The sequence below is a fragment of the Artemia franciscana genome, chromosome 17, assembly GCF_032884065.1.
Source record: "Artemia franciscana chromosome 17, ASM3288406v1, whole genome shotgun sequence".
Classification (NCBI taxonomy): Eukaryota; Metazoa; Arthropoda; class Branchiopoda; order Anostraca; family Artemiidae; genus Artemia; species Artemia franciscana.
This window is the reverse complement of record NC_088879.1, coordinates 22,065,251-22,080,134: the sequence shown is the minus strand read 5'-3', so window position 1 is coordinate 22,080,134 and position 14,884 is coordinate 22,065,251. Positions and strand designations below refer to the sequence as shown.

General features: G+C 29.4%; 1 protein-coding gene and 1 long non-coding RNA gene across 2 annotated transcripts in view; both read left to right on the top strand.

The window, feature by feature from the left end:
* LOC136038002 (cell adhesion molecule Dscam1-like) overlaps positions 1-14,884 on the top strand; it is a gene marked incomplete at its 3' end in the record, with an annotated part of 141,671 nt that overhangs the window by 61,635 nt on the left and 65,152 nt on the right.
* Positions 4,387-6,750, top strand: LOC136038000 (uncharacterized). The gene is made up of 2 exons (XR_010620104.1): positions 4,387-6,127; positions 6,212-6,750. It is a non-coding gene; the product is annotated as an uncharacterized LOC136038000 (long non-coding RNA).

Sequence of the window (14,884 nt, the reverse complement as noted above, 5' to 3'; positions counted from 1 at the left end):
TCCCTGTGTCCCGGTCGTCATTTGTATCCCGGTGTCCCGGTCTGTATATACATTCGTTTTTTAGTTTTGTTTTTCTCCTTTATTTTTTTCCTTTTTTTTTCTTTTTTAGTTTATTTAGATTTTTAGATTTTTTAGTTTTTTTTATTAGTTTTTAGTTTTTTTTTCTTTTTAGTTTTTTTGTAGTTTTTACCTTCTTTATAGTTTTGTTAGTTTTTTTTTTTACTTATGTCCTGGTCGTCATTTATACTCCCTGTGTCCCGGTGCTTTGTTGATTGCTAATCGAACATTCCTTTTGTCCTGGTCGCTTTCTCTTTGAGTGTCGTCATTTATTTTTTTTCTTTTTTAGTTCTTTTAGTTTTTACCTTTTTAGTTTTTTTTAGTTTTTTCGATGAAAATTTTTTTAGTTTTTTCTTTTTTTCTTTTAGTTTTTTATTGGTTTTTACCTTTATTTTAGCTTATTTTTCAGTTTTTTCCTTTTTTTTAGTTTTTTTAGTTTTTAGTTTTTTTAGTTTTTTACCTTTTTTTAGTTTTTTAGCTTTTTTATTTTTTTTATTAGTTTTTATTTTTGTAGTTTTTGCCTTTTTTTTATTTTTTTTTAGTTTTTTAGCTTTTTATTAGTTTTTAGTTTTTTTTTTTGTAGTTTTTGCCTTTTTTTAGTTTTTTTAGTTTTTCAGCTTTTTTATTTTTTTTATTAGTTTTTAGTTTTTTTTGTAGTTAGTTTTTTTAGTTTTTTACGTTTTTTTAGTTTTTTTAGTTTTTTTAGTTTTTTAGCTTTTTTATTTTTTTTATTAGTTTTTAGTTTTTTTTGTAGTTTTTGCCTTTTTTTAGTTTTTTTAGTTTTTTAGCTTTTTTATTAGTTTTTAGTTTTTTTTGTAGTTTTTGCCTTTTTTTAGTTTTTTAGTTTTTAGCTTTTTATTTTTTTTATTAGTTTTTAGTTTTTTTTGTAGTTTTTGCCTTTTTTTAGTTTTTTCAGTTTTGACGTCACCTGATCCAGTTTTTTCAGGTGACGTCACCTGATCCACAGATCCACACACAGACAACTTATTTATATATATATATATATATATATATATATATATATATATATATATATATATATATATATATATATATATATATATATATATATATATACCTGATGCTTTGTTGATGGTGATTGCTATTCGAACATTCCCTGTGTCCCCGTCGTCATTTATATATCCCCCTGTGCCCCCGGCATCCCCTTTGTAGTTGTGTCCCTGTGTCCCGGTCGTCATTTATATTCTCAGTATCCCGGTTGTCATTTGTGTCCCAGTGTCCCAGTCTGTAATTTCTCTTTGAGCGTCCCAGTCGTCATTTATATTCCCTGTGTCCCGGTGTCCCGGTCGTCATTTGTGTCCCGGTGTCCCGGTCTGTAATTTATCTTTGAGTGTCCCAGTCGTCATTATATCTCCCGGTCGTTATTTGTGTCCTAGTGTCCCAGTCTGTAATTTCTCTTTGAGTGTCCCAGTCGTCATTTATATTCCCTGTGTCCCGGTTTTTAGTTTTCTTTTTCTCCTTTATTTTTCAGTTTTTTTTCTTTCTTCAGTTTTTTTTCTTTTTCAGTTTTTATTTTTTTATTTTTGTTTATTAGTTTTTGTTTTTTTTTCTTTTTAGTTTTTTTGTAGTTTTTACCTTTTTTTAGTTTTTTTAGTTTTTTTCTGTTTTAGTTTTTAGTTTTTTACCTTTTTTAGTTTGTTTGCTTTTTTAGTTTTTTTAGTATTTTCTTTTTAGTTTTTTTTGTAGTTTTTACCTTTTTTTTAGTTTTTCTTCTTCTTTTGTATTAATGCTAAAGCCAAGGTTCGAACCTGGAACCTCTCGGACCTGGAACATAACGCTTTACCAGCTCAGCTACTTTGGCTTGAATACTTTTGTTTTTGAATTGGTATATGATGTGTCCCGGTCGTTATTTATATTCCCTGTGTCTCGGTCGTCATTTGTGTCCCGGTGTCCCGGTTTGTAATTTTGTCAGTCGACAAACATGACGTCAGACGACAAACATCTTCATGACGACATACAGCTCAATCCTTATAATGAATTCAGTCGACAAACATGACGTCAGTCGATGCACAAACATGACGTCAGTCGACAGACACACAAACAACATATTTTTATTTATATATATATATATATATCTATATATATAAAAATAAGTTGTCTGTGTGTGGATCTGTGGATGGATCAGGTGACGTCACCTGAAAAAACTGGATCAGGTGACGTCAAAACTGAAAAAACTAAAAAAAGCCAAAAACTACAAAAAAAACTAAAAACTAATAAAAAAAATAAAAAAGCTAAAAAACTAAAAAAACTAATAAAAGGCAAAAACTACAAAAAAAACTAAAAACTAATAAAAAAGCTAAAAAACTAAAAAAACTAAAAAAGGCAAAAACTACAAAAAAAACTAAAAACTAATAAAAAAAATAAAAAGCTAAAAAACTAAAAAAACCAAAAAAACTAAAAAAAGGTAAAAAACTAAAAAAACTAAAAACTAAAAAAAACTAAAAAAAAGGAAAAAACTGAAAAATAAGCTAAAATAAAGGTAAAAACCATAAAAAACTAAAAAAAACTGAAAAAACTAAAAAAAAGGCAAAAACTACAAAAAAAAACTAAAAACTAATAAAAAAAAGTAAAAAAGCTAAAAAACTAAAAAAAACTAAAAAAACTAAAAAAAGGTAAAAAACTAAAAAAAATAAAAATAAAAAAAACTAAAAAAAAGGAAAAAACTGAAAAATAGCTAAAATAAAGGTAAAACAATAAAAAACTAAAAAGAAAAAAAGCAAAAAACTAAAAAAAAATTTCATCTAAAAAACTAAAAAAAACTAAAAAAGGTAAAAACTAAAAGAACTAAAAAAGAAAAAAATAAATGACGACACTCAAAGAGAAAGCGACCAGGACAAAAGGAATGTTCGATTAGCAATCAACAAAGCACCGGGACACAGGAGTATAAATGACGACCAGGACATAAGTACAACTACAAAAAAAACTAAAACTAATAAAAAAAATAAAAAAGCTAAAAAACTAAAAAACTAAAAAAACTAAAAAAAGGTAAAAAACTAAAAAAACTAAAAACTAAAAAAAACTAAAAAAAAGGAAAAAACTGAAAAATAAGCTAAAATAAAGGTAAAAACCAATAAAAAACTAAAAAAAAACTGAAAAAACTAAAAAAAAGGTAAAAACCAATAAAAAACTAAAAAGAAAAAAAGCAAAAAACTAAAAAAAATTTCATCTAAAAAACTAAAAAAAACTAAAAAAGGTAAAAACTAAAAGAACTAAAAAAGAAAAAAATAAATGACGACACTCAAAGAGAAAGCGACCAGGACAAAAGGAATGTTCGATTAGCAATCAACAAAGCACCGGGACACAGGGAGTATAAATGACGACCAGGACATAAGTAAAAAAAAAAACTAACAAAACTAAAAAGAAGGTAAAAACTACAAAAAAACTAAAAAGAAAAAAAAACTAAAAACTAATAAAAAAACTAAAAAATCTAAAAATCTAAATAAACTAAAAAAGAAAAAAAAGGAAAAAAATAAAGGAGAAAAACAAAACTTAAAAAAAGGCAAAAACTACAAAAAAAACTAAAAACTAATAAAAAAAGTAAAAAAGCTAAAAAACTAAAAAAACTAAAAAAACTAAAAAAAGGTAAAAAACTAAAAAAAATAAAAAATAAAAAAAAAATAAAAAAAAGGAAAAAACTGAAAAATAAGCTAAAATAAAGGTAAAAACCAATAAAAAACTAAAAAGAAAAAAAGGAAAAAACTAAAAAAAATTTTCATATAAAAAACTAAAAAAAACTAAAAAAGGTAAAAACTAAAAGAACTAAAAAAGAAAAAAATAAATGACGACACTCAAAGAGAAAGCGACCAGGACAAAAGGAATGTTCGATTAGCAATCAACAAAGCACCGGGACACAGGGAGTATAAATGACGACCAGGACATAAGTAAAAAAAAAAAACTAACAAAACTAAAAAGAAGGTAAAAACTACAAAAAAACTAAAAAGAAAAAAAAAACTAAAAACTAATAAAAAATGACGACCGGGACAGGGAATGGTCGATTAGCAATCACCATCAACAAAGCTCAAGGGCAATCATTAGAATCATGAGGTATAGATCTGAATACAGATTGTTTTCCCATGGACCATTATATGTTGCATGTTCAAGAGTCGGTAAACCTGACAATCTATTTATATGCAAAGACAATGGGACAGCAAAGAATGTTGTATATTCGCAAGTTTTACGTAGTTAAAACCATATATATATATATATATATATATATATATATATATATATATATATATATATATATATATATATATATATATATATATATATATATATATATATATATATATATATATATATATATATATATATATATATATATCTATATTCACAGGTGGGACATAGGGACACAACTACAATGGCGCGTAACTATTATGGCGCGTAACGACTTACGCGCGCGGGGGTGCTTGGGGGGGGGCGCGAAGCGCCCCCACCAACTAGGTGTTGGGGTGGCGCGAAGCGCCACCCCAACAGCTAGTATATCTATCTATATATATAAAAATAAGTTGTCTGTGGATCTGTGGATGGATCAGGTGACGTCACCTGAAAAAACTGGATCAGGTGACGTCAAAACTGAAAAAACTAAAAAAAGGCAAAAACTACAAAAAAAACTAAAAACTAATACAAAAAATAAAAAAGCTAAAAAACTAAAAAAACTAAAAAAAGGCAAAAACTACAAAAAAAACTAAAAACTAATAAAAAAGCTAAAAAACTAAAAAAACTAAAAAAAGGCAAAAACTACAAAAAAAACTAAAAACTAATAAAAAAAATAAAAAAGCTAAAAAACTAAAAAAACTAAAAAAACTAAAAAAAGGTAAAAAACTAAAAAAACTAAAAACTAAAAAAAACTAAAAAAAAAAGGAAAAAACTGAAAAATAAGCTAAAATAAAGGTAAAAACCAATAAAAAACTAAAAAAAAAACTGAAAAAACTAAAAAAGGCAAAAACTACAAAAAAAAACTAAAAACTAATAAAAAAAGTAAAAAAGCTAAAAAACTAAAAAAAAACTAAAAAAACTAAAAAAAGGTAAAAAACTAAAAAAAATAAAAAATAAAAAAAAAACTAAAAAAAAGGAAAAAACTGAAAAATAAGCTAAAATAAAGGTAAAAACCAATAAAAAACTAAAAAGAAAAAAAGGAAAAAACTAAAAAAAATTTTCATCTAAAAAACTAAAAAAAACTAAAAAAGGAAAAAACTAAAAGAACTAAAAAAGAAAAAAATAAATGACGAAACTCAAAGAGAAAGCGACCAGGACAAAAGGAATGTTCGATTAGCAATCAACAAAGCACCGGGACACAGGGAGTATAAATGACGACCAGGACATAAGTAAAAAAAAAAACTATCTATATATATAAAAATAAGTTGTCTGTGGATCTGTGGATCGTGGATCAGGTGACGTCACCTGAAAAAACTGGATCAGGTGACGTCAAAACTGAAAAAACTAAAAAAGGCAAAAACTACAAAAAAAACTAAAAACTAATAAAAAAAATAAAAAAGCTAAAAAACTAAAAAAACTAAAAAAAGGCAAAAACTACAAAAAAAACTAAAAACTAATAAAAAAGCTAAAAAACTAAAAAAACTAAAAAAAGGCAAAAACTACAAAAAAAACTAAAAACTAATAAAAAAATAAAAAAGCTAAAAAACTAAAAAAACTAAAAAAACTAAAAAAAGGTAAAAAACTAAAAAAACTAAAAACTAAAAAAAACTAAAAAAAAGGAAAAAACTGAAAAATAAGCTAAAAGAAAGGTAAAAACCAATAAAAAACTAAAAAAAAAACTGAAAAAACTAAAAAAAGGCAAAAACTACAAAAAAACTAAAAACTAATAAAAAAAGTAAAAAAGCTAAAAAACTAAAAAAACTAAAAAAACTAAAAAAACTAAAAAAAGGTAAAAAAACTAAAAAAAATAAAAAATAAATAAAAACTAAAAAAAAGGAAAAAACTGAAAAATAAGCTAACATAAAGGTAAAAACCAATAAAAAACTAAAAAGAAAAAAAGGAAAAAACTAAAAAAAATTTTCATCTAAAAAACTAAAAAAAACTAAAAAAGGTAAAAACCAATAAAAAACTAAAAAGAAAAAAAGCAAAAAACTAAAAAAAATTTCATCTAAAAAACTAAAAAAAACTAAAAAAGGTAAAAACTAAAAGAACTAAAAAAGAAAAAAATAAATGACGACACTCAAAGAGAAAGCGACCAGGACAAAGGAATGTTCGATTAGCAATCAACAAAGCACCGGGACACAGGGAGTATAAATGACGACCAGGACATAAGTAAAAAAAAAATTAACAAAACTAAAAAGAAGGTAAAAACTACAAAAAAACTAAAAAGAAAAAAAAACAAAAAACTAATAAAAAAACTAAAAAATCTAAAAATCTAAATAAACTAAAAAAGAAAAAAAAGGAAAAAAATAAAGGAGAAAAACAAAACTAAAAAACGAATGTATATACAGACCGGTACACCGGGATACAAATGACGACCGGGACACAGGGAATATAAATGACGACCGGGACACAGGGACACAACTACAACGGGGACACCGGGGGAAACAGGGGGATATAAATGACGACCGGGACAAAAAAACTAAAAAGAAAAAAAAACTAAAAACTAATAAAAAAACTAAAAAATCTAAAAATCTAAATAAGCTAAAAAAGAAAAAAAAGGAAAAAAATAAAGGAGAAAAACAAAACTAAAAAACGAATGTATATACAGACCGGGACACCGGGATACAAATGACGACCGGGACACAGGGAATATAAATGACGACCGGGACACAGGGACACAACTACAACGGGGACACCGGGGGAAACAGGGGGATGTAAATGACGACCGGGACACCGGGACAGGGAATGGTCGATTAGCAATCACCATCAACAAAGCTCAAGGGCAATCATTAGAATCATAAGGTATAGATCTGAATACAGATTGTTTTCCCATGGACCATTATATGTTGCATGTTCAAGAGTCGGTAAACCTGACAATCTATTTATATGCAAAGACAATGGGACAGCAAAGAATGTTGTATATTCGCAAGTTTTACGTAGTTAAAACCATATATATCTATCTATATATATAAAAATAAGTTGTCTGTCTGTCTGTGGATGGATCAGGTGACGTCACCTGAAAAAACTGGATCAGGTGACGTCAAAACTGAAAAAACTAAAAAAAGGCAAAAACTACAAAAAAAACTAAAAACTAATACAAAAAATAAAAAAGCTAAAAAACTAAAAAAACTAAAAAAAGGCAAAAACTACAAAAAAAACTAAAAACTAATAAAAAAGCTAAAAAACTAAAAAAACTAAAAAAGGCAAAAACTACAAAAAAAACTAAAAACTAATAAAAAAAATAAAAAAGCTAAAAAACTAAAAAAACTAAAAAAACTAAAAAAAAGGTAAAAAACTAAAAAAACTAAAAACTAAAAAAACTAAAAAAAAGGATAAAACTGAAAAATAAGCTAAAATAAAGGTAAAAACCAATAAAAAACTAAAAAAAAACTGAAAAAACTAAAAAAAGGCAAAAACTACAAAAAAAACTAAAAACTAATAAAAAAAGTAAAAAAGCTAAAAAACTAAAAAAACTAAAAAAACTAAAAAAAGGTAAAAAACTAAAAAAAATAAAAAATAAAAAAAAATAAAAAAAAGGAAAAAACTGAAAAATAAGCTAAAATAAAGGTAAAAACCAATAAAAAACTAAAAAGAAAAAAAGGAAAAAACTAAAAAAAATTTTCATCTAAAAAACTAAAAAAAACTAAAAAAGGTAAAAACTAAAAGAACTAAAAAAGAAAAAAATAAATGACGAAACTCAAAGAGAAAGCGACCAGGACAAAAGGAATGTTCGATTTGCAATCAACAAAGCACCGGGACACAGGGAGTATAAATGACGACCAGGACATAAGTAAAAAAAAACTATCTATATATATAAAAATAAGTTGTCTGTGGATCTGTGGATCGTGGATCAGGTGACGTCACCTGAAAAAACTGGATCAGGTGACGTCAAAACTGAAAAAACTAAAAAAAGGCAAAAACTACAAAAAAAACTAAATACTAATAAAAAAAATAAAAAAGCTAAAAAACTAAAAAAACTAAAAAAAGGCAAAAACTACAAAAAAAAACTAAAAACTAATAAAAAAGCTAAAAAACTAAAAAAACTAAAAAAAAGGCAAAAACTACAAAAGAAACTAAAAACTAATAAAAAAATAAAAAAGCTAAAAAACTAAAAAAACTAAAAAAACTAAAAAAAGGTAAAAAACTAAAAAAACTAAAAACTAAAAAAAACTAAAAAAAGGAAAAAACTGAAAAATAAGCTAAAATAAAGGTAAAAACCAATAAAAAACTAAAAAAAAACTGAAAAAACTAAAAAAAGGCAAAAACTACAAAAAAACTAAAAACTAATAAAAAAAGTAAAAAAGCTAAAAAACTAAAAAAACTAAAAAAAGGAAAAAAACTAAAAAAAATAAAAAATAAAAAAAACTAAAAAAAAAGGAAAAAACTGAAAAATAAGCTAACATAAAGGTAAAAACCAATAAAAAACTAAAAAGAAAAAAAGGAAAAAACTAAAAAAAATTTTCATCTAAAAAACTAAAAAAAACTAAAAAAGGTAAAAACTAAAAGAACTAAAAAAGAAAAAAATAAATGACGACACTCAAAGAGAAAGCGACCAGGACAAAAGGAATGTTCGATTAGCAATCAACAAAGCACCGGGACACAGGGAGTATAAATGACGACCAGGACATAAGTAAAAAAAAAAATTAACAAAACTAAAAAGAAGGTAAAAACTACAAAAAAACTAAAAAGAAAAAAAAACTAAAAACTAATAAAAAAACTAAAAAATCTAAAAATCTAAATAAACTAAAACAGAAACAAAAACGAAAAAAATAAAGGAGAAAAACAAAACTAAAAAACGAATGTATATACAGACCGGGACACCGGGATACAAATGACGACCGGGACACAGGGAATATAAATGACGACCGGGACACAGGGACACAACTACAACGGGGACACCGGGGGAAACAGGGGGATGTAAATGACGACCGGGACACCGGGACAGGGAATGGTCGATTAGCAATCACCATCAACAAAGCTCAAGGGCAATCATTAGAATCATGAGGTATAGATCTGAATACAGATTGTTTTCCCATGGACCATTATATGTTGCATGTTCAAGAGTCGGTAAACCTGACAATCTATTTATATGCAAAGACAATGGGACAGCAAAGAATGTTGTATATTCGCAAGTTTTACGTAGTTAAAACCATATATATATATATATATATATATATATATATATATATATATATATATATATATATATATATATATATATATATATATATATAATATATATCTATCTATATTCACAGGTGGGACATAGGGACACAACTACAATGGCGCGTAACTATTATGGCGCGTAACGACTTACGCGCGCGGGGGGGCTTGGGGGGGCGCGAAGCGCCCCCACCAACTAGGTGTTGGGGTGGCGCGAAGCGCCACCCCAACAGCTAGTATATATATATATATATATATATATATATATATATATATATATATATATATATATATATATATATATATATATATATATATATATATCTATATTCACAGGTGGGACATAGGGACACAACTGCAATGGCGCGTAACTATTATGGCGCGTAACGACTTACGCGCGCGGGGGGGCTTGGGGGGGGGCGCGAAGCGCCCCCACCAACTAGGTGTTGGGGTGGCGCGAAGCGCCATCCCAACAGCTAGTATATATATATATATATATATATATATATATATATATATATATATATATATACTAGCTGTTGGGGTGGCGCTTCGCGCCACCCCAACATCTAGTTGGTGGGGGCGCTTTGGGCCCCCCCAAGCCACCCCGCGCACGTAAGTCGTTACGCGCCATATTGGTTTTATATATATATATATATATATATATATATATATATATATATATATATATATATATATATATATATATATATATATATATATATATATATATATTGAACTACGTAAAACTTGCGAATATACAACATTCTTGGCTGTCCCATTGTCTGTGCATATAAACAGATGGTCAGGTTTACCGACTCTTGAGCATGCAACATATAATTGTCCATGGGAAAAACAATCAGTATTCAGATCTATACCTCATTATTCTAATGATTGCCCTTGAGCTTTGTTGATGGTGATTGCTAATCGAACATTCCCCGTGTCCCCGTCGTCATCTTTATATCCCCCTGTGCCCCCGGTGTCCCCGTTGTTGTTGTTTCCCTTTTTCCCGGTCGTCATTTGTGTTCCGGTGTCCCGGTCTGTAATTTCTCTTTGAGTGTCCTGGTCGTCATTTATAGTCCCTGTGTCCTGGTCGTCAGTTGTGTCCCGGTGCTTTGTTGATGTTGATTGCTAATTGAACATTCCTTGTGTCCTGGTCGCTTTCTCTTTGAGTGTCCCGGTCGTCATTTATATTCCCTATGTCACGGTGTCCCGGTTGTCATTTGTGTCCCGATGTCCCGGTCTGTAATTTCGTCAGTCGACAAACATGAAGTCACTCGACACACACACAGACAACTTATTTATTATATATATATATATATATATATATATATATATATATATATATATATATATATATATATATATATATATATATATATATATATATATATATATATATCTATATATATAAAAATAAGTTGTCTGTGGATGTGTTTGTCAGGTGACGTCATGTTTGTGTGTTGACTGACGTCATGAAGTTAGTTGTCGTCATTTTCGTTATGACGGTGACGTCATTAAAGATATTTAAGACATGCGTTCACGTAGAAATCTATTAATGTTTAACTTTAAAATGACTGATGAACTTACAATGGCAACAGCCGAGGAAGATGCTCAAAGAGTCTATGCCAAAAAAACTTGCTGCTGATAGAGAAAGTCAGAACAGAAAGCGTGCCGAGGAACTACCAGAGCAACGCGAAAGCAGACTTGCTGCTAAAAGAGAAAGTGAAAAAAGAAGGCGTGCCGAGGAACTACCAGAGCACCATGAAACCAGACTTGCTGCTAAAAGAGAAAGTGAAAAAAGAAGGCGTGCCGAGGAATCACAAGAACAGCAAGAAATCAGGCTTGCTGCTGATAGAGAAAGTAAGAAAAGAAAGCGTGCCGAGGAATCAGAGCAACGTGAAAGTTATCGCCTGGCATTCAGGTACAGCCCAGTCGATGATTATAGCTTGAGTAGATGTGTTCAAATCGGAACTATGTCTAAAATTTGCCCCTATTGCAAGGCCTTGAAATTCAATGGTGAAACAATGGGAATTTATATTCCCTGTGATATAAGTAATATATATAATACTATAATACTTATAAGTATACTATATATAGTATACTTATAAGTATACACTTATAAGTATACTAGTATATACTTATAAGTATATACTTATAAGTATACTAATATATACTATATATAATACTTATAAGTAATTCGAAAACCTTAAAACAGACCCAAAATTTTGAGATTAATTATAAATTGTTGAGCTTTAGCACGCACGGCACATAAAGATTTTTCCAAGTGTCAATGTTAGAATGAACACTGACAAATTGAAGAAAACAAATCAATAAAAAGAAGAAACTAAAAAAAAAATAAAAAAAGAAAAAACTAAAAAAGAAAAAAACTAAAAAAGAAACTATATCTATTTATATAAAAATAAGTTGTATATATGCATTTTTGTTTGTTTGTGGGTTTGAATTTGACGTCATTATAAGTATACTAGCTATTGGGGTGGCGCTTCGCGCCACCCCAACACCTAGTTGGTGGGGCGCATCGCGCCCCCCCAAGCCCCCCCCGCGCGCGTAAGTTGTTACGCGCCATATTAGTTACGCGCCATTGTAGTTGTGTCCCTGTGTCCCACCTGTGAATATAGATAGATTTATATATGTGTTTCAAACTACGTAAAAATTGCGAATATACAACATTCTTGGCTTTCCCACTACTGGGAGCTTTCCGTTTCCAATTGCCAGCAATTGATCTGAAAATGTTTGACCAGAGTCATCGTTACACAGACAGACAACTTATTTTTATATATATAGAAGATATATATATATATATATATATATATATATATATATATATATATATATATATATATATATATATATATATATATATATATATATATATATATATATATATATATATATATATATATATATATATATATATATATATATATATATATATATATATATATATATATATATATATTTTCTTTTTAGTTTTTTTGTAGTTTTTACCTTTTTTAGTTTTTTTCTTCTTTTGTATTTATGCTAAAGCCAAGGTTCAAACCTGGAGCCTCTCGGACCTAGAACCTGAAACATAACGCTTTACCAACTCAGCTACTTCGGCTTGAATACATTCGTTTTGAGCAGCTTCCTCGGGTGTTGCCATTGTAGGTTCTTCAGTCATTTTACAATTAGAAATTTCTCTTTCAACGGTCTTCTTACAATGAAACATTTTTCTTTGAACGATGTTCTTAAATACCTGTGTCCTGGTCGTCATTTATATTCCCTGTGTCCCGGTCGTCATTTGTGCCCCGGTATCCCAGTCTGTAATTTCTCTTTGAGTGTCCCGGTCGTTATTTATATTCCCTCTGTCCCGGTCGTCATTTGTGTCCCGGTCTGTAATTTCTCTTTGAGTGTTTTTTCTTTTAGTATTTTTTAGTTTTTTACATTTTTTCTTTTTTCAGTTTTCTTTTTCTTCTTGCCATTGTAGGTTCTTCAGTCATTTTACAATTAGAAATTTCTCTTTCAACGGTCTTCTTACAATTAAAAATTTGTCTTTGAACGATATTCTTAAATACCTGTGTCCTGGTCGTCATTTGTATTCCCTGTGTCCCGGTCGTCATTTGTGTCCTGGTATCCCAGTCTGTAATTTCTCTTTGAGTGTCCCGGTCGTTATTTATATTCCCTCTGTCCCGGTCGTCATTTGTGTCCCGGTCTGTAATTTCTCTTTGAGTGTTTTTTCTTTTTAGTATTTTTTAGTTTTCTACATTTTTTCTTTTTTCAGTTTTCTTTTTCTTCTTTATTTTTCAGCTTCACTATGAAATACATATCGCCGAACCTTTGTTTTTTTTTAACTAAAATCTGGTAGGCATTGATGCCCTTATCCAAGTCAAAATCCCAAACCCAATCATCATCGCTATCATTTTCAGTTTTGATATGTTTTGACTCTCGCTGTCCAGGTGGATCTTCATCTAACTGCGCGGTTTTGCGTTCTTTAGCCTCAAGCCTGTTTCCTTGCCGTTCTTTTGATTCCTCGGCACGTTTTCTTTTCTGACTATCTCTATCAGCAGCAAGTTTTTTGGCATAGACTCTTTGAGCATCTTCATCGGCTTTTGCCATTGTAAGTTCATCAGTCATTTTAAACTTAAACATTAATAGATTTCTACGTGAACATATATGTCTTAAATACCATTAATGACTTCACCGTCAAAGCAAAAATGACGACAACTAATTTCATGATGTCAGCCGACACAGAAACATGACGTCACCTGATCCACAGATCCACAGACAGACAACTTATTTTTATGACACTACAGACCGGGACACAAGAACACAAATGACGACCGAGACACAGGGAATATAAATGACGACCGGGACACCTAAAGAGAAATTACAGACCGGGACACCGGGACACAAATGACGACCGGGACACCAGGACAGAGGGAATATAAATGACGACCGGGACACTCAAAGAGAAAATACAGACTGGGATACCGGGACACAAATGACGACCGGGACACAGGGAATATAAATGACGAACAGGACACAGGACACAACTACAACGGGGACGCCGGGGGCACAGGGCGATATATAAATGACGACGGGGACACAGGGAATGTTCGATTATCAATCACCATCAACAAAGCTCAAGAGCAAAAAATAATTTAGCGTTGGCAATTGCGTCGTCTGGAATAGCCGCAACGTTGCTGCCTGGTGGAAGAACTGCTCATTCCGCTTTGAAATTGCCTCTGAATTTGCATTCTACAGAAACTCCCACGTGCAATATTTCCAAATCATCTGGGACGGGTAAAGTATTGCAGCAATGTAAACTTATTATTTGGGACGAGTGCACAATGGCACACAAAAAATCGCTTAACCACAAAAAGATCCTGAAAATTCTCTCTGAAAATTACCAAAGGCAAACATTCTTAGACCTGGTAACAAAATCCCTTAACTATCAAATATGCGAAGGTGACTATCAGAATATAAAGAAAATCACCGTAAATATATTTCAAGAAGATGAGAATTTCGGATCCAAATTACCCCCGGGATGGATGTTATAGTGTATGAGTGAGAATTTTGCAAAGATTCAATCAATTCAATTGATTTCAATTGATTTTGAATCTTTAAAAGCCCCTTTTTCCTCAGCCCAAATTGTGTCGCAAAGCAATTCGTGAAAAAATGCAAAGGTTTTACATCGTCAATGGATTGAGAAATTTTTGCCCCCCCCCCAAAAGGATTATTATTGTATTTCATTCAACTAAAAGGCAATCACTTTGACAAAGATAATGTAATAATTGATTTAAAATAATGATCATAAATAAACCATTTTAGAACCTTAATAAAAATTACAGATTAGATTCAGCATATCAAAATAACCCTGTTACAGGGGTGTCAGGCTGCAAAAATGTGGAATCTACAAAAATATGGAATTTTGTATCAAGGATCAAGTATTATCCTTGATACAAAATTATTAGTGATACAAAATTATTTATGATACAAGGATTATTAGATCAAGGATGCGGGTTTATTTGTTGTTTTTTTT